At 58.9% G+C, this 20,551-nt stretch overlaps 1 protein-coding gene across 1 annotated transcript in view; it reads right to left on the bottom strand.

Moving 5' to 3' along the window:
* GPR153 (G protein-coupled receptor 153) overlaps window positions 1-14,129 on the bottom strand; it is a 29,458-nt gene extending 15,329 nt beyond the window's left edge. The window contains exon 1 of the mRNA XM_044419647.1: window positions 14,030-14,129. The gene's annotated coding sequence lies outside the window, so the exon portion shown is untranslated. The remainder of the gene's footprint in view (window positions 1-14,029) is intronic.
* Window positions 14,130-20,551: the final 6,422 nt, after the last annotated feature.

Raw genomic sequence — 20,551 nt, 5'->3', positions numbered from 1 at the left:
CAAGTCCCAGGTGTGGGGCGGGATGGGAGGGAACACTCCTGTGTGGAGCAGAAGGGCCTTCTCAGTGGCTGCCCCGGCCCCTGCAGCTCCCTGCTGAGAGAGGGTTGGCTGATATCCTCCACCATCCTTCTGCCCGAAGCAGCGATGTTCTAGTCAGGCAAGCCTTTGGTGTTTAAGCTGGTCTCTCAGCACGGGCATCGCTTCTCTTATTGCCATGTTTTTCAAGGATGCCTTTCGGCACTGCAGGCTTATCACGATTTGGTTTTTCCTCTGTGTTTCGTAAATGGTAATGCGCGCCATGGATGCATTTGCAGAAAGGGCAGGGTGAACGAGCAGCAGGTAAGTGGCTGCCAACTGAGAGGGAACTGAGCTTGGTGTGGAGCCAAGCAGGGCTTCTGGGGTGCGGCCAGTGAGGTGCTGCAGGCCAAAGCAGGGAGCTCCTCAGAGGCTGCTCTGCTCCAGCTGCTCCTGGCCTGGCACCCCCAGGTGTCCCGGGCGGCAAAGCTCCAGGATTCCTGACTCCTGGGCATGAAGGTGAAGCTGCTCTGGAGGGCAGCAGGCTGGGGAAGACCAGTCCGGTCTTGCTGGCAGGGGTCCATTCCAGCCCCGCCGTGCGGGCTCCCTGTGGCCGGTATTGAACCTGGGCCTGCCGCATACAGAACCAGCGTGCTGCCGGGCACCGGAGGGCCCCTGCTGCCCGTGGCGTCCGCCAGGCCCTCCTCAGCCCTCCCTGTGCCTGGCACGGGCACCCCCGCCAGCAGAGACACGCTCCCACCGGAAGCCAGCTTCTGCCGGCTCGCCAGTGCCGAGCTGTGCGTGCCCACGCACCGCAGGCGCAAAGTGGCAGCCGTGCCGCCTGCTTCCACGGCAAGCGTTGGCAGACAGCAGAGCGGTGCAATGGGGAACAGAGCATATGGCTGGGGGCAGCGAGCTACAGGGAGGAAGGAAGGATGGGCGGGCGGGCGGGCGGGCGGGCGCCCACCGGGCTGGCGAGGAGCCGGACAGGCAGAGGCGGCGGCACTTGAGGAGCAGGAGAGCAAGGGAAAGGCATGGGGGACTGGAGGGGCACCAACTGGGCAGCTGGGAAAAGGCATCCGTGGGGTACAAGAATGGAAAAGATCAGAAGCGCCTTCTGCTGACCTGGCCCCAGCAGGCAAGTACTCCCCACTGCTGCCTTCCCCAGCCCAGGGCCCTCTAGATGTGTGCGATGGCAACTCCCATCATTCCTAGCCAGCAAGGCCTGCTCCTATTTTACCGGGGATTGAATGCAGACGCGCTGAAGCAGGATCCAAGCGAGGCAGAGATTCTCCTGGTCTGTCAAAGGGCAGAGCCAGAAACGAATCCAAGCCATGCTGGGTGGACGGGTCCAGGCCTGGGCACCTTCTTGGGCTCAGCCCTGCGTTGGTGGTGCTCCGAACTGCGTTGGTGCAGCCGAGGGCAGTGCGCAACTGCACCCATTCCGAGAGAAGCATGATCTGGCCTGGACCAAGCATGCCTCGGGTGGGTCCCCGTTGGGCTTTGCAGCGCGCTCTGCGTGGGGCTGCCTTCAGGTGCGATGCAGGAGCTGCAGGCGATCCCACGTAGCACTGCACTCTGCTGCAGGTTGCCGGGCTGGCTTAGGGCTGGGCTGCAGCCACCTCCTTTCCTGCTTTCCAGGGCAGAATCCAAGTGATCTGTAAGGCCTACATGGGGCTCAGATCAGGCAATCAGAAAGCCCGCCCTGGTCCGCATGAGCTTCCCTGGCTCCCCAGTGCTGCTGCCTACCCTCAGCTGTGTGAGATACACGCATGTCCATCCACAGAGCTCCACCTTTTCCTTGGAAGTTTTTCTTTCTGGGTTGTTGTGGGTTGTCTGAACCCTGCTGTGCTATCAAGCCCTGGCTTGTTGTGCATAAACAACCTGGGGAAAGAACCTATGGTTTCTTGCTGGATGGTTCAGCAGGGTTTCTTATCTTAGCTGGGTACACATAACAACAATAACCCATGTTTGAACAATAACCAATGGTTCAGTGACAACCCACACTCAATCTATACCCAATCACTGAGTATGGGTTGTCTGAACCAGAAATGTTGGAAACTGAGCATGCCATGCAAAAAGACAGTTGAGAAACGGCTCTGAGAATCCTCTGCCTAATCACCACATCCTCAAAATAAATTATTAGCTATTTTTGTATCCTTTTCTTCTCCAAATCTGCTCAAAAAAGCACATCTGACCTTCAGGACTTGACATTTTCTGTCAAAATGCGATTTAATGTTTAATCTGCAAAGCTTCCAGCAGCTTTAACCAGAACTTAATGAAAAAAATCTTCCATTCTTCTTATTTTGCTGGGTGGGGGAACAGAGCCACATCTTCTCAGCTGCTCGCTGCACGCACGCCCCTGGCCAGACAGCAGGTGCTCTTCCTGGAGGCCCTCCGCCAAGCCTGGAGCTGGCCAAAGAGGAGCGCACTCGCAAGCGCTGAGCGCCCTGACCTCCGTGCCAAGAGCATTTAAATAGGTCCCTCATCTGCCGAGCCCACGCCCTGCTGTCAGTCCGAAAGTGCATCGCAATGACCCCCCTAAAGCGCATCTCCAGGGAGAGTCCAGGCGGGTTCCCTGGATGTGGATCCCAGTCTCAGCAAGGTGCAGCCCCTCCAGGTGCAGGGGTGGCGGACGGCAAGGGGGCCGGCATTGCCTGTGTGTGGCCGTCCACCCCAAAATGTTTGCGCCATGGCAGGGAACAGCCCTGCAACCCACATCGCAAGTAATTCGAGCTTGATATATCCTGGTTGTTCCTTCTTGCAAGGACTCCAATCTGCTCTCACGCTGGGAGTGCAGACCAGCCACTGGATTTCCTGGGTCCAGTCCAGCACTCTAAGCAGTAGGCCACACTGCCTGTCACAGTAATCTTGTGAGGTAGGCAAGGCTAAAAATCAATGACCAGCTCAAAGCTACCCAGCAAGCTTCATGCTGAGGGAGGGCTAGAACCCGAGTCTCCCCAGTCCAGTGCAGGTTAATTAACCTGTTGCTAGTAGTTATTTTATATTGTTATTTTTTGCATTTTAACTTAATGTTTGTACTTTACAAACATTTTAATTTAATGTTATAATGTAATGTTTGCTGGACGGCGCAGCAGGGCTCCTCTCCTGCTCCCATCGCATCTCGGGCAGTGTAGTCCCCCAGACGGCTCCCAGCAGGTCCCCCCTCCCCTGCCGACAACCAGTTGGACTGCTCCCTCTGCTCAAGCAAGGCCCTCAGTGCTTCAGCATCCATGGCTGCTGATTTCAGGGGTCTCCAAACAAGGCCAGGGCAGGGGCCAAGAAGAATCTGGCAGCTTCATAGCAGTCCCAGCACAAACACCCCAGACCCCAAAGCACCTGCTGAAGGCACAGCCCTTGCCAAGGGAAAGAGAGAGCCCCCGAGGCAGTGGTCATGGCCAGGGAGGGGGGCTGGGTTGGCCCACCGTGAGGCTCGTTAGGGTGGCCACTCCTGTCCTACTGCACAGCAGCGTTGTGGGGATAAAACGGGAGGGAGTGCTGCAGACTGACCTGATCTCCCTGGACTGTGGGTGACAAAGTCCCAGGCAATAACATAATCTGCCATCTTGTGTGTTGGTGTCTTTCATTCTAGTAGTGCTTTAAATATTTGGCTGCTATTTGTCTCTGGAGGTTGGGGGCTTGGCAGGCCAGCCCAGCCCAGCAGTTAATATGTACCCACTGCGACTAGCAGCCATCGCCGGCCTTCACTTCCATGAATTGGCTGAATCCCCTTTTAAAGCCACCCCATATGGGGTCACGATCACAACATATTGTGGCGGGAAGTTCCACGGTTTAACCTGAGTGCTGTGTGAAGAGGCTTCGCTTCCTCTGCCCTGAGTCTCCCACTTCCCAGCTTCAAGGGACGTCTCCTTTGCTTTTCTGACGTGACAGAGAGAGAAAAAAGATTTCCCTCCCCACTTCCTCCTCTCCAGGCTTCACTTTGTGCGCCTTTCTCGAGTCTCCCCTCACTCCTCCCCTCAGAGCTAAACAGGCTGAGGCGCTGGAGCGCCTCTTCATGGTGGAGCCGTTCTCACCTTTGGCTGCTGTTCTGTCGTCCAGGCACCCTTGGGCCCCAGGAACGAAAGCCCATCCATGACTGCTCCATTCAGCCCCACTGTCTTTCCCAGCCCCGCAAGGCCTTTTGGAAGGGCAGTGGCCAGGGCCAAATACACACGCCAAGTGCGGCTGCGTCTGAGGCGTGGGGAAAGCCACCTGCTGCTCAGAAAACAGAGCTTCTGGTGGCCCGGCCGGTTCTCTCGCGTTCGCGCCTCTCCCCTGCGGCCCCTGTGGCCACAGTGTCGGTCACCCGCAGCACGCAGAGGGCTGGCTTGGCTTGGGACCTCCAGTCCCTGACCTGAATGCAGAAGCCGCGCTTGCCGCGTAGACCCCGTGGCCCACACAGGCGTCGCCTGCCTGCACCCGTTTCCATCCCATGGCATCACACACCGCACGGGCTGCACCTCAGCCCCGGCTGGGAACAGGCTCTGCCGAGGGTGCCTTTGGGTGCTGGGGGTGGACCAGCGTTCCCACACCCCTGGGAAGGCAGCATGAGAATAATGCAGTGAAGGCCGTCCCTTGTGGGATCGAAATACAAACCAGTTCCAGTCTCCCCCTTCTCCATTCTATTGTCCTGCCCCCAAAATGACCACCTCTCTCTTCCTGGACTCCCATGGCAGCCCACCCAGCCACAAGAGGTAAAGCCAGCCCTGCAGATTTCTGGGACTGGACGCAGGTGCTGGCAGCACCCGCCCCCCCCCCCCCGGCACACCTGCCAAGAGTCCCCTGCAGGGGTCACGTCTGCCAGGGCCAAACAGGTGCACGGGCCAATTTCACCCACGTGCAGAGAAGCAGCATGCCGGGACTTCATGGGGTTTGAACAGAGAGAAACATTCTTTGTTTACCATGCTTCTCCCTGGCCACAAATTCCGCAGCAGCAGGCAAGCAGCTGGGTTGCACCCAGGGCGGCTGCCGGGACGATCGGGCTCCACGGGCGTCAACCAGCCCAGGGCTGCTAACCATGGGGACAACCCCCCGTCACCCAGGTCAGACGTCCGGATATATGGTGGCAAATGCCCGCTGGAGCATCCCAGTGGCCGCGGGTGCAAGCAGCGGCACACTGAGGTGACTGGCCCAAAGCGAGCACCGTGTAGCCTTCGAGCAGGCGCCTCGCAAGACGCCTGACCCGCGATGGGGAGCGGCAAGGAAGGCCCCCCTTGCCTGGGGCCCGCCCAGTGAGCCCGTAGCCTGCAGAAGATAGGCTGGGCATGCCCACGGTGGGCATGTCGTGAGCGGAGCCAGCTGGTGCCGGAGGTCAGACGAGATGGCCCGGGAGGCCCCTGCTGACTCGCTCAGTCTCTATGTTTCTAGAAGCGGGCCCCAGTCCAGGAACAGAGAAGCCGAGGATGGAGGTGCCCGGCGGGCGGGCCACTCTGCACATCACGAGCGGTCTGCCTGTCCTGGTTCAAAGCCAGCGCCAGCAAGGGGGCCCGGCTCTTCCTCCCCATCTCCTGGCACAGCCCCCTCCAAGCAGACACCCTCCAGGGGCTACTGCGCCCATCAGCGCCCCTTCACCACTGTCTGTGCTGCATGGGGCTGATGGGACTTGCACAATGCCGGCATAAGGAAGAGCAAGCCTTCCCCAACACGGCCGGGGTGCCCCCAGAAGCAAGGCGGGGCCTCTGGCACTTTCTGGAGCCTCCGCTGGGCTCTGGGTTCAAAATACACCTGTTGCAGGGCTAGAGCCCCGGAAAGCACATCCCGGGTGTTGTGTGGGGCGAAGAGCCGGTGAGCCCAAGCCCTCGGCTGGTGATCCGCCGCACAGCGTTCCAGCAGGCACCTGCGAGAGCTCCGGCCCATCCGGAGAGGCACGGACACGCCACGCCGTTCAGAGATGGGCTGCACGCTGGTGCTGCAGCACTGGGCCTTGGCCACTGGGGAATGGGGAAGCGGCAGGGGATTGTTATGGGGCGAAGGGCCCGGCAGGGGATGTGATGCTGGGAAAGCCAGAGGCAGCAGAAGGGGAGGAAGAGCCTACTGGAGACAGAGCGAGGCCACAAACCACGTCCCGGCCTTGAGCCGACAAGAGCTGTGCGGGGCTCCCAAGGACGGGCAGCTGCAAGTCGGGGGCAACCTGCTGCACAGAGCGACGGCAGGGCTGGGGGCAGGAAGATGGGGCAGCCCTGTAGGGCGACCGAGGAGGCATGGGCGGTCGCTCTGTGCGCATGTCTGTGCCCCCCGTGAAGCTCTGTGTGCATGAGACAATAGGTTCGAGCGCGGTTGTTCTCAGCTGGGCGTCACTGGGGAACACACCTGCACACACACATCTGGTGTGCACAGGACGTTAGTGCACGGCGGGGTGTGACCAGCCCTTCTGGGCTCCATCCTGCCTGAGCCTTCCATGCTCCTGCAAACACCGCCTGCACGACCGGCCGCGGTGTCTGGCCCCATCCTGGGCTCCCTGTGGTGGCTGCCGGTGGCAGCAGCGTGATGGGTCAGGGTGCAGCGAGTGGCCACTGCCCGCTGGTCCTGGCAGCCGCCTTCTCTCTCGCTCGCTGCTGCGGGCAGCGGTGGCAGCGTGCAGGGGAGGCACTGCCTGTGCAGTGCGCGGGGCTCGATTCAGGCGGGTCATGCAGGAGCAGCCTTGTTCCAAAAGCTCCCTTGTGGGATGTGCCTGCACCTTGCCTCACTGGAGGCAGTCACAGGGCCCTGCCTCAGCACGGCCCCTCTGGGTCATGAGCCGGGTTCCCTCTTACTCTTTTCAAGCAAGACTGCCTTGGTGCAAAAAAGCTCGTTATTTGCAATTCACTGCTAATCAAGTGCTGTCCCCGAAAGATGAGTCCCTGAGCATGCACAGAGTGGTTTGCCGAACCCAGACCGGAAGCTACTTCTGAAGACCCTCCCTTGCAGTAACCCTGGGCTCCCCCCCACCCCGGGGAGGGCCCCTCTGGAGAAGGGTGAGTCTCCCAGATCCATGCAAACCCTCTAACTGGGTACCCCGTGGGGGCAGGGACCAGATTGGGCATGGGCTCCTCTTGCCCCTCTCCCTTCGCTTCCAAGCCCAGGGTTCACCTGCGCACCTGGAGGCAGCAGCCTTGCAATTGCCTCCCCGCTCAGCCACCTCGTTCCCCACATGCCCGCTTCCCACCCTCACCATCCTCATCGGAAGAGTTGTGGCAACCCTGACCCCAGAAAGCGCACCAAAAATAACTCTCTCGTCCATTCCCAACACTGGAACTTTTGCACACGGACGCCCAGGCAGCAGAACCAGTGGTGAGGGATGATAGGTCTTGTAGTCCCAAATATCTGGAGGGCCCCAGGCTGGAGTGGCTTCCCCGTAGTTACTTAGCTTAAGTATTGGTCACCAAAAGAAAAACACGTTCTTCACCTCCATTTTGCTCTTCTCCCTCTTTTGGTGCCTGTGTGTTACTTAGATTGCAAGCTCCTCAGGGCAGTGACCTGCCATATTGTATTACGGACGGCACATGCACAGGGATGGTGCCAGTTCCTTGCTTGAGGAATTCTTTCACTTGTGGTGGAGTTGCTGGTGCACGGGAGTCTTCCCCTGCTGGGGAACGTGCTGGACACACAGTGCGGAAGGGCGCTGCCAGGTGGCCCGGACCTCGCCAAAGCAGAGTGACAAGCAGCTTTGTTTTCCCCAAACCAGAAAATTCCGCACTTAACTAAATCTTGTGAAACACCCTCAGATCACAAGGGGCAGCCTAGCATCTGTGCAGTCTAGCACACGGGGAAGGATCTTACGGAGAAATTCCAGAGAAACACCACGCTTAAATGAGGCCAACTGCTCAACGTATACCAAGGAAACTTACTTGGCAGAAGGCTTTTGATGCAGCAAAAAGAGAAAAGAAGCAGAGAGGTAAAGCCAACCTGCTGGGTCCCCCACGCAGCATCTGAGCAGCCAGAGGGTCTTCCAGATCCTTGGATCAGAGGGCAGAGTACTGCTGGCACCCGGCGCACCACCTTACTCTTCCGTGTGGCTCCCACGGAGAGACCCACACCAGCTTCTCTCCAGTTTGGGAAGAGGAGGGGAAGGGCCTTAGGGGCTGGTAGGGGCGGCATCAGAGGAGGCCAGGAATAGAGCGCTCTTGATGAGATGCGCTGCCTCGACAGGTGAAAAGGCCTCCCTAGTCAAAGTGCAGAGCCCAGAGATGGGGTGTGGAGGCTCCCCTGCCGCCTCCCGCTGTGCATCACATACCCATAAGCCTCCGAGTTCAGGAGCTTGTGGGTAACATGATAGGACTGCACCCACAGTGAGTTACATTTTACTTCCTTGATTAGTATTTTGGATTTCAAACCATGTGCAGAGTTCCTTGCAGAAAAGGTGTCTGAAGCAGCGACTGGCAGAGCACTCTGGTCAGCCCCTTTGCATGGCTGCAAAGAAGACAAAGAGCTGCAAATATGTGGCCAGGGCAAGCCAGCCTCCAACCTGAGAGGGAGTATGGTTTGTGCCAGTGTCCAATCATATTCTGTCCCTGATGCACGTGGGATGGGTAGCCAATCAGAAATGCACTTTGACTTCTATCAAACTTGGGAATCTTTTTATTATTGGCTGGAGAAACGGGATTTTGCATAGATTTAACTATGTTTTTAAGTTATCATAAATGGAAAAAGAAGGGTGTGGGGGCTGACCCAGCGGGCTCAATGTTTTTGATGATGGATGTTGTTTGTAGTTTTCTTTTTGTTTTTTTTTAAGGATTATAATTTCTCAAATAAAACTTATTTAAATAAATAAATAAATAAAGCAAACAGAAATGCACTTTGAAGAATGGGTTTGCCTTCCTATCTGGCTTGGACTGCCCAGCAGCTCAAACTGGTTGGTTATTATGAGCACCACATCTGTCTGGAAGCAGGAACTGTGGGTTGTTGCTGAGCTGTGGGTTATCATGTTGTTTGAACTCAGCTGTGCTAACAAGCCATGGTTTGTTGACCAAGAAAACCTGTGCTTTGTTGCTGGGTTGTTCACAATGGTTTGTTATCTGGGCTGGGTTCAGAGAACGCGATAACCCACATTTCAAGAACGACCAATGGTTTAACTAACACTCGCTCGACCCCAAGCGTGGGCCATCGCTTGTCTGCACCACTCACTGCCTCGGACCCTCCAGGGGCGTTCTTGGTCCACATCTGAATGCCAAAGTTCATACCTCTCCTTCCTGTTTGAAAGAAAACCCCTAAGGTGGCTAACCAGTTTCAAGACAGATTCAAAATTCAAAATTAAGTCATCCAAAATATTGTAGTTCAAAAACAGAAGCACTCTTTGGCACAAAGCCAGCAGCCTGCCAGGAGTGGGAGTGCTGCAATGGGCCAGCGCCACTGCTGAGAAGACCCCGCTCTGCATGGCCCAGCCAGGCCTGACCCAGGGAAAGGCCCTTTCATTTGCCGAGATTCTTCCACGCAAGCGGCAAAACCCACAGACGCTCTTCCGCCCTTGCATTCCAGCCGCTTGGCCTGGGATTTGAACAGCTGGTGCTGCACGGAAGACCCAGACTCGACACACTGTCGGCTCATGAAGACAGGCGGCTCTGCCAAGAGGTGCCCCGAGGCAAGGGCTCCCTTTGGCCGTGGCTCTGCAGGATAAGCCGGGGGACTTTGGCAAGCTGGGCCTGTGGGAGTGGGAAGCCGCCAACCCGACGGCTTCCTAACCGCTTTGGCAGCATCCGCAGCCTGGCACCAGAAACGAGGGGCAGCTGTCAAAGCGCCTGGAAGCTCTCACAGCCCCGAATCCAGCAGCAAGACTCTTGACGGCGCGCGTGGAGCATGTGGTCTGCATCCGGACCAGCTCAGAAGCTCTGGCTCGGTTTCCAGGTGAAGTACAAGCCCGCAGCCTGCCTCCACTGAGTGGGCGTCCTCCAGGCAGGCAGGCAGGCAGGCCAGGCAGCAGCGCCCGCAGCTGGCTCTGGGCGTGGCCTCTTGGCACATCTGGAGGACGCCTGGTTGGGGAGGCCTGCCTGCAGCAGCTCGGCCCAGGAGGCCCCCCGGAGCCCCTCTGACTGCTCCCCGGTCTTGGGCATGTCCTGCCAGCAATGGAAAAACGACTGGGAGGGATGGAGGGACGCACCTCCTCTGCTTCGGAGTCCCGCTCACCCGTCACAACCAGCCCCAGGTTGTCCTCACCCAACAATGTTTTCGCTCCAGGAGGTTTCTCCGCCCCTTGTTCACCTCTGCCTTTCTGTGAGTTCCTGACCTTCTGATTTCTATCATGCCTTGAGACTGAAACCGTATTGTTATTTGCACTGGTTTTCACTCCCCTATTGCATTAGCAGGCTGGAGCCTTTCATTTCAAGAGGAAAGTTAGCACAGAAACTTCTACGTACACCAATAAAGCAAGGAAGAAACATGTGATCAGGTGGAGGAAGTCGGTAAAGGGCGCTGTTGCAGAATGGGGCATGCTTCAGGTAGTGCTCCTGGGTGCTCCTGTGCAGGTGGAACAAGTGGGCCCGTGCCCACTGCACAGAGGACATTTTGCCAAAGCCTGCAGTGGCCACTGAGAACAGGAGCTTCTCTGCTGTGGCCCCCTGCTTGTGGAACAAGCTCTGGGCAAAGGCATGCTGGGGACCCGTGATGTAGGCTTTCCAGCACCATCTTAGGCATTTCCCTCTTTCAGTTTCTGTTGTTTTTAAATCTTCCACTAAAGTTTAAAGCTTTGCACTGCTGCTCAGTTGTATTTTGGTTTCTGTGCTTCATTCTGGTTTCTCGCTCTTGTTTTAAACTTATATTTGGGTTCAAGCAACACAGTTACGTACAAGCCATGGTTGAGCATGGGTTGTCACTAAGCCACAGGTTGTTGTGAAATGTGGATTATTGTGCTGCTTAACCCCAACCAAGATAACAGATCACAGGCACCCCATGAAGAGAACCCACAGGTTGCAAACCGTGGCTTTTTCATCCTGGCTTATGTCAGCTGGGTTGTCATGTTGTCTAGTCCTGGTCATGTTCGATTTTATCTTTTCAATTGGTGTGAACTGCCCACAGAGCTTTGTCACTGCACTCTAGAAAAGACGTACCTGCGCACACTTCTAGTCCAGCTTTCCCAGCCAGGCCTCAGGGGGCCGGTTTGCCCGTTGCGGTTGGGCTGCAAGTTGTGGCCCCGAGCTCTCACGGGTGCCCCAGTGGGAAGAGAGCCCCATCATTGCCGCTTCCTGAGAACTGTGGACCCAGCAGTTCCGCAATCAGCCCTCAAGGCTGAGCAGGACACTCAGGCACCCCCACCCCCACCACAGAAGGAGAGCGAGGGTGCAGCCGGTCAGAAGAGCACTGCAAGCTGAAGCAATCTGCCTGGGAGACTTTCCAAAGACCTGAAATGTGCTCCAGAAGAGCCTGGCCTCAGCTGATCTCAGCCTCACCTATCCGTGCCTTGCAACTTACAGGAAACCCTCGGAAACCACCTATGGGAAAGGAGCAGTATATAAACATCTTAATAAAGAAAACCGACGGTGGCAGGGTCTTTCCAAGGGTGGCACCACCTTCCCCAGGGAACTTTCTGCTGCTTCCTCGGCAAGTGTGCACAGGCAGTGCCCTGCGGGAGTGGGAGCAGCCCGCTGCCAAGGCGTCCCCCCTCCTCCCGGCCCTCCCTAGAGAAGGGAGGGGCTGCACCCGCCTCCGGCACGCCACACACGGCCCCGTCACTGCGTCGCAGCCCTGCCACGAGCCACGAGGAGCAGAGCGCTCTGGTGGCGAGATGCCTCCCTCCCTCGGGCCTCGCGCATGCCGCCAAGCGAGGGCATCCCTGGCGCGTCATGCTGCTTATCCGCCTGCTGCTCATTTCAGCACCGTCTTGCTCGCGATGTGGTGGCCTGGTTCACCATTTTAATAAGCACTGGGGGTTTCTATCTGCACGGAGCGGAGGAAGGGCTGGGGGAGGTTTCTTGTGGGGTGGGCACAGTTCCATTTGGCTGCACCCAGAAGGCCGGCCCCCTCGGAGGTGGGGGGTGCCCTGCACAGGGGGGGCATCCTTCTCCCTTTGTCAGCGCAGCCCTGTTCACCCCTCCCCCACTGGAGGCGGCGAGCATCACTTGCAGACAGAGAGCAGGCCCAGCTGAGCCGGCTGAAGGCGCGTCCGTGTGGCCGGCGTGTGGCTCTGGGCACACGGGCTGCTGGGGGGAGGAAAGGCTTCTGCCATAGCAAGGGTGGCCCCAGTGCTGGGGCTGCCGGCTGGTGCCTCTGGCTCACGTCGGGGGGGTGAGGGTGGGCCCCCGAGGGGTTGTGGCAACTGCCCAAGGGCCAGCCCCACGATGCTCCCCTTGCCTAGCTTAAACACACTTAGCCCACCCTCTGTGATGAACTACCACTCCCAGCATCCACAGCCAGCTAGTGCCACACATCGGGAGGCATCAGGCTGGGGGAGGCTGGCCAAGGGCGCGCTGCTGGTCCTCTTCCGGCAGGAAAAAGCACGGCCGTCGTGGGCAGAGAGCTGGGCTTTGTTTTCTGCCTCAGCAGGAACAGGCTCCGGCTTTAGCAGATTCTTAGTTGACAGATGAGCTGGTCTGTTTGGAAAAGACAAGAGCTGCCTGAGCTGCAGCTCTGGGGATGCCCATCTTCACCTTCCCGGGAGAGGTGCTCACCCTGCACAGGGGGGCAGAGTGGGGAAAGCGCAGCCCCAAGGGCCTCTTCCAGGCCTTCATGAAGGACTCGTTGGCCAGCGGCTCCTTGCCAGCACAGCTCAAGCGAACCTCCTCGATCAGTGCAGTCTACCTCTGAGCCCCGGCAGCTCCCGAGGAGCATCGGGAGAGGGCGGCAAGTGGCCATCACAGTCTGGCCACCCCAGAGGCACCTGTTCTGCCCGGCCGCTGGGAGACACAGCCAGAGTGCCGGCCCAGTGGACCCTCCCTGGCCCGGCCCAGGGGAGTGCCTGGCGGAGGGAAGGTGGCACGCGGCTGCCCCCAGGGCCACGACGGCCGCGTGCTCCCGAGCACTGGGCACGGGGGCTCCCTGCACGCCACGGGCGCCCGCCCTTCTGCACGCCACAGGAGTGGCCGGTGAGCCGCCTCCGCCAGCCACCGCCAAAGTCCACAGCTGCGCCCGGGACTCTCTGCACAGGCTCTCCAGACCCTGCATGACGCCCGGCCGGCCACGATCCCCTTCGCAAAAGGCACCAGCTCAGGGCAGGCTGCAGAAGGGAAGGCAGGCGGGCGCCAGAGCAGAAAAGCGCCCCCGGCGCAGAGCCCTCCAGGCGGGTGCACTACAGCTTCCAGCAGCCCCAGTCAGCCCCGGTCGGAGGCGGCTCTCTGCCACCGCCACCCTCTGCTCCTCAGATGCACCTCGGTTCACGCCCCCCTTTCTTTCCCAAGGCAGCCCGGCCAAGGAACCCGCGGGCGGGGAGGGCGAGCAGCAGGGAGACAGGCGAATTCAGGAATTCGCTAATTGTATTTCATACCCTCGCCCAAGAGCTGACCTCAGCCAGAAGCAAGATTGCTCTTGCTGCTATTTGTAATGAAATGCAGAATTAATTACAGAATCCGGAGAAGCAGCAGTAATCACCCCGAACTGTTCTCCTTACAACAACCGAGTGCCCCGCCCCCATTAAAAAGCGCCATCCTCATTGCATTACATTCGAGCTCCCACGGCGAGCTGCGGGCGAGGGGCCGGGACCTTTGGCGGGGGGCGTCGGGGCCGGCGGGGAAAGCGAATCCAGGCTGGCAGCGGATGGTCTGGAAGGCAGAAGGAAGGGGCAGCCGGCGGTGCCCCCCGCGTCCCGAGTCTGCCGAGCCAGCGCACAAATTGCAGGGGGCGTGCGGGCGCGGGGAGGGAGGCGGGGGGGGGGGGGGGTTTCCGGGGCCGGGGAAAACCCCCCCCGGCCCCCCCCCCCAGCCGATCGCCCGGCGGCGGCGGAACGCATCGCGGCGCCCGGAGCGCCGCCCCGGGGGGGGGGACGGGACGGGACGACGGGACGGGACGGGACGGGACGCGCCGCCTCGGGGCACCGGGTCCCCACCCGCGCTCGGCGGGACGGGCGCGCCCCGGGCTGGCCGCGGGCCACCGCGGCTCGGCGTGGGGCGCTTACCTGGAAGGAGCTCCGCGCGGGTGGACCGGGCGCCCCGCCGCCGCCGCCGCCGCTTTCCCTCGCGCCGCTCGCAGCCCGCCCGAGCTGGGCGGGGACGGGGCGGGCAGGCGCATGCTGCTTGCGGCGCCGCTCGGTGTCCCCCCGCCCCACGGAGGCCTTCCGTGCTCAGCCAGGATCGGGGCCGCTGCCGCCGGCGGGCGGGGGCGGGGCAGGCGGCTCATCCCGGCGCTGCGGGGGCTGCTGCGCCGCGCCCGCCGCGCTGTTCTTGGGCGCGGCGCGGGGCTCCCGATCCGGGCAGGTCGGGACAGAAGATGGCGATGGTGCCCAGCAGGCGGCGAGACCCTCCGCAGCCCTCTCCGCGCGCCGCCCGCGTCAGCAGTCGCTGCGGCTGGGCGGACGGGGAACCGGTCGGGCCCGCTGGAGCGCGCGAGGGGCGACGGGCACCGCTGAGCATACGCAGAGTGCCGCCGCCGTGCCCTTTGGCGGCCGCTGCGAGTTCGTGTTGGCGATCGAAAAGGGCAGGCGCTCTGCCTCCGCAGACCAGCTTGATCTCGCCGCCAGGGGCGGGGGGGGGGAGGCTGGAGGGATCTGCAAACATCCACCAGTCCCACTGGAAGGCCACCCGGTGCCGAGCCCTGCCCCAGGGACAGAACAAGCGGTCTCATGTGGTGCCTGGTGGGAGGGTAGCTCTATATTGCTGGCATGGGCCGCCCAGCAGCCGCTCTCCAGTGATTCAGGGTGGGGGCTTCCCCTGTCCCAGCTGGAGACTCCCGAGGCTGAGTCCTCCGCAAGTGGACACCCTCCAGATGTGCTGAACTGCACTGCTGGCTGGGGCATCCTGGGAGCGGCACTTCAACACCCTGAAGGGTGCCAGCTCGGAGAAGGCAAATTTGAAAGGTCAGCTTGACCAGCTGCAATCCCAACCCCTGTTTTCAAGAGCGAGCCCCTTTGACCTCACAGAGGACCAAGGCTCAGGAGCTGGGGAGGTGCCGAAGGTGGAGGCAGACCTTTCAAATACAAAGCTGTCAACTGCTAATTAAAAAAGATAGGGGGCAAAGTAAAGTTAGGGGGCAGCCTCCCAGCTGCCCTGTCCCCACCTGGTTACAGGCCCACACAGAAAGGAGATCAGTCTCTAATTCCACCTTGTATATCAGAAAGGTCAGTCGAGGCCCTGGCTCTGGCCCTGGCTTTTGGTCTCCTGGCTGTTGTGCTGCCCCCCCCCCCCCCCCCCCCCCGCAGCCCTGTTCCAGAAAGCAGGCAGGAAAAGCATTCCTTCCGTTCAGATAGGCTGGCTTCTGTTGCTGGAATGCAGCGCTCAAGGGCTTCTCTAAATCAAATTGAGCCCTTGGGCTGCAAGAGTTTCCTCACTCCTGTTTGCTGGGACCACTTCTTCCTCCCATCCTATCCCACCCCACATTGTTATGTACCCAATACATGGGTACCACTGTTCCCAGCAGGCATTCCACGTGGCCCAGCAAGTGGGCAGAAACTGAAGAACAGATAGGTCTCCTCCCAGGCCGTCCAAGCCAAAGGACAAAGACGTGGTAGGGGAAGGGGCAACCGCGTGCCCCCCATGCAGAGGGAGGGAGCGTCACGCATGGCCTGCCCTCGTGCGTGCGGTGTGCGACCCCTCCAGGCATGCTGGCCTTGGGCCTTGGGCATATCAGGAGATGCTAAATGGCAAGGGGAGGCCAGGAGGGAGGCCTGGTTTCAGGAACAGGCTTGGCAGGTTGGGAACAGCCTCCTCAGAAGTAGAGATGTGCCGATCATGAATGATTACTTCCTGCAATCTCTGCCTCCCAGGCAGACTGGATCTGCCCACATTTTATGCACGCCCCATAAACCAGACACGATTCTTTCTGTTATAAAACTTCCCATTTCCCTTGCTCTGAAGGGCAGTCCTGACTCATCTTGCAAATGAATCTTGATGTTTAATTGGAAGTGAAATGCTGGTGCTGAGTGCTTGCCGTGCTGCCGAAGATGCGCGCCATGCCTGTGTCGCCACCGGGCTTTCGACTGAGGGCAGGATGGGCCCAAGGCTGCACCCCTGGAGAAGTTGGCCACCACACCCTCTGCCACTGCTGCAGAGGGGCTGCTGGTCCCCCTCCCCACCTAGCACAGCCTGTGCAGCCCTGCACAAGTCACTCAGGTGGCACTTCCCACAGGCTGGCTCACCAAGGCACACGCTTTTCCCTGGATCCCCTCAGGAAGCCCACGCAGGCAAGAAGTACTACAGCACAGCCCTGCCAGCTTTCTCCAAGCTCTAGCTGGCTTCGCCTTCTGCTCCCATCAGCCCCAGCCAGCAGGATGGCCCTTCGGGGGGGTGTGGCTCCCAACCAGCAGGATGGCCGTGTGTGTCGCATTTACTGTGGCGGACCTGGTCCGATCTTGCGGCTTTCATGTGTGGGCTGCTGGGGAGCTTTGCGGAAAGGAAAGGCAAAGGGCTACTCGTATATTAAGGAAGGAATGGCCAGAGGGAGGCACGGCTTGGCCCTCACCAGAAATGCCACTCTGGTCCTGGGAGCTGGTCGAGGAGGGGCTGGAAGGGAACCAGGAACCCCAGGAAGGACTGTGGGGGTGGGGCAGGGGGATGAAGGGTCTTTTCCTGGGAAGGTCTCCTTCCCCTGCATAAGGAAAGTCCAGCACAGTCCCTTTCAAGACTCTGTCCACCCCAGCAGCCAGTACTGTGCTGGACTCAGCTGTACTGCTCACATCCCACCAAAAACATAGAAACAGAAACGGAGTAAGTCAGAAGGGGCCTCCCAAGCCATCTAATTTGGCCCCTGGTTCCAGAAGGCTCTGCTCATGACATGCCCACCATGTGCATGTCCAGCCTATCCTTGAACATCCACACCAATGGGGCCTCAAGCACCTCCCGTGGAAGCCCATTTCATACCCTCAGGGTCCTAACCATCAGGAAGTACTTCCTGGCATCTAAATGGAACCCTGGTTTCCTGAGCTTTGCTCTGTTGGAGCACGTCCTGCCCTCCTCTGCAGGGAGGTCTCTACCCACCTCCGTGTGACACCCCCTCACAGACCTGTATGTCGCCAACAGGTCCCCTCAGAGTCTCCTCCAGGCTGAAGAGACCCAGTTCCCTCAGTCTCGCCTCATACAGCTTCCCCTGCAAACCGGCCCGATGTGGCCCAACACTGCACCGATTTTCACCTGGCTGTATCCTTCCTGCCATGCCCCAGGGCCCACCAATGCCCAGTGCAAGAACCTTGCTCACCCCTCCAGGAAGCTTCCCGGCAAGGCCCTTTCCACATGCTGCAGCTCCGTACAAGACACAGGACACTGCTGCAGCCCAGGCCGGGCCCAGGAGGGGTTTCCCTTTGAGCATTTTAGGAAAAATGAACAAGGTAACAAGCCCTGGCTCGCCATCACGCTGTGTGCAAACTGCCAGGTTCCAGTAAAGCTGGCGAATTCCCTGTAGCTGTATCAGAATGTGAATGCTGACTCTTGCCGGACATTGTGGGGTTCCTTTTATCTAATAATTCACAGGGGCTCCTAAAGAACCCAGGATAGACACAGCTCGGCCTTAGCTGGCTGGCAAGCTTCTTGCCCTGGGACATGGGGGGCCCTGGGCGTTTTCGGAAGGGCCCCACACGCCTTCTTCCCCTTCTCAAGCAGATCCGCAATGTGACTGAGGTGGGACTGCCTTTTCCCTGTGGCTGAGAGCAAGCACGGGCCCTTCAAGGACCCCTGATCCCGGTGGGTCACACTCCCCTCTGCTCTCCGCTTCCGACACAGGCAGTCACAGCATCAGGAGCAGCACTGAGCAGCAGACAGCCTGGTCCTGAAGGATATAGGGCGCGCTTCCTACAGGCGGCCTCTGTGCTCAGCACAAACTTGGACAGCTTTAAAGGGGATTTAGACAATTTGTGGAGGAGAAGGCCAGGTGAGAGTTCGCACGTCTGCATGTACCTGCTGTTGGGACACATGTTCTACTTCAGGGCAGCCAGTTGAGCACTGTGTGAACAGAATGCTGGATGAGACGGTAGGTTCAGCAAAGTGCTTCCTGTTCTAAGGGTGTTGCTCTTCTTCACACAGCCTGTGGTTAAGCTGTGGAACTCATTGCCACAAGGAGTAGAGATGGCCACCGACTTGGACAGCTGTAAAAGGGGGGGCTGCACAAATTCATGGATAAAGAGGCCCTCCACAGCCACTAGCTCGATGCCAGCTCCAGTATCAGAGGCAGTGTGCTTATATATGCCAGTTGCTGGGGAACATGGGTGGGAGGGGCAGAGGCACTCCTGTCGTGCTGGCAGGTCTCCTGTGGGCGGTGGGTCGGCTGAGCAGGACAGGGCTTGCTCTCCTCCAGCAGGGCGCTCCTTGCATCCTCAGCCACTTGTCGAGCACCAGAGACAGCAGAGGCCGGGAAGCGCGTGGCCCTCGGACTGAGTATCAGGACTGCGTGCACAGAGTCTCTCTCCTTTCTGAATCTGCAGTGATTCACGGGAGAAGAAAAGTGGGGGAGGGGAAAGAGGGTGGTGTGCTAAAGCATGTGCTTTTCACTTAAGCAGGACGCCACTTCTCTCGAAGGAGGCCACGTGGCTGCCCACTCAAGGGCAGCCATTTCCACCCTGCTTTGCTGCAAGTTCCAGCGCTGAGCAGGAGTGCTGCAGCCGCTGTCTCCCCCACAGCACTGCGGGGGGTGGGGGCAGTGGGAGAAACCCTTTGGACAATATTAATCCAATGGATGACAACCCTGCCTTTGCAGTCAAGCTGGGCCCCGGGGGTGGAGCATGCTGTGGCCTCAAGTAAAAATAGCTTTTTGAGCACATGCAGAGTGCCTCTCCATCAGCACAGAAGCAGCAGAATACTCTGGGATGAAGGGGAAAGCTTCAGGGAAGCAGGGACTGCCCCTCTTCAGTCTCGAGCCGTGCTCTCTGCACCAGGGCAGCCCTGGCCGAGAGCCTTCCTCTGAACGGGAGGGGGTGGGGCGCAGACCTGGCTCTTGCACCCCCAGAGTGGCTGCTTTTACCTATGTGCCCACTACTGCCCTGTAACTGAGGGTGCAGTTCTCTGCAGGCTGAGACAGAAAAAGCCCCAGCTCTTCCGTGAAGATGCGCATCGGTCATGCCACAGGTTGTGGCTGTTCTCCTCTCACCTGTGGCTTGTCTGGAGACAGAAGAGATCCCACTTCCGAGGGTGGGCAAATCACAGAAGCCTAGAATAGCAGAGCTGGGAGGGGCCAGAGGGCCATCGGGTCCAACCCTCTGCTCAGGACAGGACTCCGAGTGAAACCCCCCCTCCCAGGTGGCTGCCCAGCTGCCTCTTGGATGCCTCCAGGATGCGAGAGACCACTGCCTCCCTGGGTCACTGGCTATATTGCTCTAATGGGAAGTATCTAGCCAGCATCTGGCTTCCTGCCACTTGAGCCCATTACTCTGCATCCTGCACTCTGGGATGATCAAGAGGAGATCCTGCCCTTCCTCTTTGTGACAGCCTTTCAAGGCCTATCCTATTTCCCCTCAGTCTTCTTTTCTCCAGGCTAAACATGCCACCAGGAATCCTCAAACTTTTTCAACAGGGGGCCAGTTGAAAGGTGCCAGTGGGCACGGGCTGCCATGGCAGTGCCGGCGGGGGGAGGGGGGCGCATGAGGTGAGGCAGCAGCTTGTTCGCGTGGAGATGGTTTTCTCTGAGCGAGTCCAAAATGATCTCCGTGTGAGCAAGACGCATGCCCGTGTGCAGCAAGTGCAAAACCTCTGTGGCGGGCCGGTTAAATGGGCATGGTGGGCCGGATCTGACCCGCGGGACATAGTTTGAGGACCCCTGTGCCAAGCTCCTTCCGTCTCTCCTCACGGGGCTTTGTCTGCAGTCCCCAGATCATTGTGTCGCCCTCCTCCAAACCCTTCCCAGCTTGTCTGCAGCTTTCTTCAACTGTGGTGCCCAGAACTGAACACGGTCCTCCAGGTGAGGCCTCACCTGTGCAGAGTGGAGGGGAGCTGGCACTGCATGGGATTTGGAGGGGACACTTCTGTTAATAGAGCCTAAAAGAGCATTTGCCCTTTTTGCAGCGACATCACATGGTTGACTCAGAGTCAGCTTGTGATCTACAACAATTTCGAGATCCTTCTCATTTGTGGCATCGAGGATGGGTACTCGGAGGAGGGCTTTCTCTGCGGTGGCACCTAAGTTATGGAATGTGCTCCCCAGAGAGGTCCGCCTGGCGCCGTCGTTATTTGTTTTTCGGCGCCAGGCGAAGACCTTTTTATTTAAGCGGCATTTTAATTGTTAATATTATTGGATTTTATCTGGCCAGGGCGGCTTATTTTATAGTTATTTTTGTATTTTTAATTTTAATGTTTATATTTTTAATTTCATGTTATTTATTTTTAACTTATTGTTGTAAGCCGCCCCGAGGCTTCGGCGAATGGGGCGGCATACAAATGTTTTAATAAATAATAAAAAAAAAATAAGTGTTCCCCATCTTCTGTGAGGCTCTGGATCAGAACCAGGGGAAGGCCCTAGTCACATCCAATGCCAGCAGGATCCTGCCCTGGTACCCAGAGGATTT

This window comes from Varanus komodoensis, unplaced genomic scaffold, assembly GCF_004798865.1.
Source record: "Varanus komodoensis strain SLA01 unplaced genomic scaffold, ASM479886v1 scaffold106, whole genome shotgun sequence".
In the NCBI taxonomy this organism is placed as follows: Eukaryota; Metazoa; Chordata; class Lepidosauria; order Squamata; family Varanidae; genus Varanus; species Varanus komodoensis.
Note: the sequence above shows the minus strand (reverse complement) of the source record. Positions and strands in the feature narration are given on the sequence as shown.